Genomic DNA, 3,632 nt, shown 5'->3' with positions numbered 1-3,632 from the left:
ACTGTAGATCTTCTGCATATTGCTTAGGTAGCTCCACTGTGCACAGGATATACTGTAGATCATAGGTTTAATATCCAAGTACAGTGATTAATTTCCCCATCCCACTAATCTCAAGGAAGTAAAACAGAGACAAAAGACATCCTGTTTTCTTTTTGTTTATATGGAAACCATATTGGAAATTTTATAGTGTAACCTATGTGGAACCTATAAAATGTTTGTTACTTCTACTCCGTTTCTCCTGCTTCTCTTCCTGCTACCACTAGTAGTAATACAATATGTATTAAGGATGGGCACAGACTCCCAGGACCTTACCACATTGCTCTTTTATACCACAATCTTCTCCAGCCATTTGCAGTAGGGTTGCTGAATGCAGATGAACTGTACTGCTCCTTGCCACCTTTCTGCAGCAATCTTACCATTAGCATGCTCCACAAATCAATTTTTCTTCCACAGTGCCAGTGTCATAGCCTCTTCCCCTATCCCGCCCCTCACTTCATGACAGGTCTGAGGTTTTACTTTAGTTTTTCCATCTTGATGCCGCAATGTCATGATAACACCAGGTGTCAGACGAGACCTTTTCTCCCAAGATGTCAGACAGGAAAAGAAGCTGGTCGCGGTGCCCCCTGCCATTTCTTTCCATTCTGTGTAGATGAAACTGCCTTGACTTTTCAACTGTGCCAATTGTTTCCTATTAAATACATACCTGTGTTTTGCCTTTTGTGTGGTAGGGTGTTCTTGCATCCTCCAACGTAGCTCTGCCATTTCCCTGGCATGCATGTTTGGGGGGGAAAAAACAAATTCACAGAGTAGTTCTGCATTTGTCCTAGTGGAAAGCTCCATGAAGCTATTAAATTGTGATGCTAAAATGTTAAACTGCAATAATATTATGATCTTGTAAAAGCACAACAGAAAGAGAGTTTTTAAAATTAAAATTAGATTAAATTAAACATGCCACAAAAGTTTTATTCATCACCCAAGCACCAGAAGTGGTCAATGAATTCCCTGCACAGATTTCCTGGGGAATCTTTTAGTGAGGAATAAGATGGCCATAGTCACACCCCACACAAGTTTTCACACAAGTGCAATAGTTGTTCCGCAGCACAAAAGGTTACTGTTTGGTAGCAAGAAAGGGGTTATTTAACATATTTCAAGCATGAAAAAATACACACTGGTTATGGCGCTATGACAGGAGGACACATGGACACCAATGACATATGGTAAGGCATGATTGCTAGCAATACTGAGGCATCACTATAGTGACATGGTGCCATAAGGCCCCTCAATTCAGTTTGGTTCCATTGCATTCCAATGCATTACTAAGGATTCTGTATGGTTATGGGAGAAGGTCGATGGGGGGTGACACCATGAATTACTGCACCAAGTGCCATCAACCCTAATGGGCACTGCCTGTTTGGGCAATGCGTATAGATGGGGTCACTGCCTCTTATCATGTGTAATGAAACTGCTTCAATGGACTGTTGTGTGATACTGATTTTCCTTATCGTTTGGGCAATAGTATTGCTCACTTTCAAAACAGCTGCTCCATCCACAGCATAAGACACCAGTCCACCTTGCCCTTGATGTGTGCTTTCGGAGATTTATATACTTATCTTTCCCCATTGCCTCTGCCAATGGGGAGGAATCTCTTAATATTCAATATTAGCATAGGCATATGAACTTGGGGAAGAAGAACTATGCCAGGTTGCATTTCATTCTATGGCTGATTGCGTGTCTGATCGTAATCCCAAAGTATGTGTCCATACTGTTTCTCGAAATGGTGGCATGCTTCACATGTGCCATTAAAAAAAAATTAAGCAAGTAATGAGAGGGAAACAGTGGAAGTAGTTTTAATAAGCACAACAGAGAAGATATTGTTCCTCAACACAAAATGGCTGGAGTTTTAAACAGCATCATGACCTTCCCAGGTTCATGCTTTTTGGCCTCACTGTAACTGCTATTATAAGAAAATGTAACAAAATATGTGTACGCCAAAATAATGTGGGATATGCAGAGTGTGCTAACAGTGCCCACTTGAAGGAGGAGGGATCTGCCTGCATGGATTTCCCTCTAGTACCACCTAAAATGAGAACAGCCACATCTTGACAAAATGCAGGTTTGTGACTAACATTTTTGTTTCCTCTCCTGTATGATTTTTAACACCTTTGCCTGATGAAGACGCCGGTGGAGCTTCGAAAGCTCGCAACATGTATTTTGGGCCTTGTGGTTGCCCCTATAAAATCCTGCCTTGTGGATCTGGGGTGTTCTTGTACTTTGCTACATGGCCAACACAGCTACCCAGGCAATGTTTTCTGGTTAGAAGGTGCTTAGCCAATGGCAAAAGGGGATGCATATGTATCCTAAAGGTGAGTTAGTCTTTTGTAGCAAAAACAAGCAAAAGTCCTGTACCACTTCAAGGACTGATTATGGCACAGGACACAATCCATCCCAGGCTTTCTGTGACCATGGGCAATCTTGATGGCATAACTCATTGCACGGGCTAAGTAAAACAGTGTCTAGAATTAAGGCAAGCTTTTTAGGGCAGCAGTCCTTTGACCATTCAATGACATAACCGTGTTAGTCTGGGAAACCACCACATAAAGCCATCTTGCTCACCTTTGCGCAGATAAACAGGGATCTTGGTGGCACCCTTGTGTCAGTATATAAACTAAAAAGGCATCCTATAGTATCTTTGTTAGATGCATAAATTAAAAAGTGATCTTGGCGGCATCTTTGTGTGGGCATATCTCAAGATCCCTTTGACAGTGCAAGTAGCCATTCCCTTCAAAGCTGAAGCCAAGGGCATCTCTCTCTCTCTCTTGCACACGGATTCCTTTATCAGATGATGAAGTATTGGAGGGGGGGGGGAAAGGGAGGGATCTGTGGGCAGAGAGAGAATCAGAGGAGGGGCTCTCTCATGCTCGTGCGCAGGCGCATTATCTCAGGACCTATCAGTGTATGCAGTCAACCTGGAAAAGCATTGGGGATATCTATGTGTGTGTGTGCATGGATGGATGTGAAGAAAAGCAAACCAGTAATGCTAGGAAAGGTAGAGGGAAGCAGAAAGAGAGGAAGAGCAAATGCTAGATGTTAGGGCATCTGGGACCCCATTCCCAGGTTAGGACATCTGCCTGCTTAGGAGATCTGGTCACATTGCTCCCAGTTAAGGAGGTCATGGGGATGCATTTACAGGGGCTGAGCAGAGCAGTGGAGAAGAGGGGGCCTTGGAGGTGCCTCCTCCATCCATAGGGTCGCCATGTAGATATACATACATAAAGACACATACACACATCCCCATATTCCCCCTCAAGTGTGCCTTTCTCATCCCCACAGCACCTGTGACTGTCCGGGTGAAGGGGAGGAAGAGGAGGAGGAAGGAAGGCAGAGGAGGACTGGAGGAGGAGGCAGAGGAGGCAAGCCAACGGCCATCTCTCCGCCAGCCCCATCACCATCATCGCTTCCCCTGCAGCCAGTAGGGACCCAGGCCGCCGCCACGTGAACTTGGCGCCTCCTCCTCCTCCTCCTCTTGCGCAGCCGGGTCCTTCTCCTCCTCCTCTTCCCTTCTTCTGTCAGAAGCGCCGCAGAAGCGCGGGGGAAGCCGGCGAGGCGGTGCGGACTGCTGAGGGAGGGAGGGA

Source organism: Sceloporus undulatus, chromosome 4, assembly GCF_019175285.1.
Source record: "Sceloporus undulatus isolate JIND9_A2432 ecotype Alabama chromosome 4, SceUnd_v1.1, whole genome shotgun sequence".
In the NCBI taxonomy this organism is placed as follows: domain Eukaryota; kingdom Metazoa; phylum Chordata; class Lepidosauria; order Squamata; family Phrynosomatidae; genus Sceloporus; species Sceloporus undulatus.
This window is presented reverse-complemented; position numbering follows the sequence as displayed.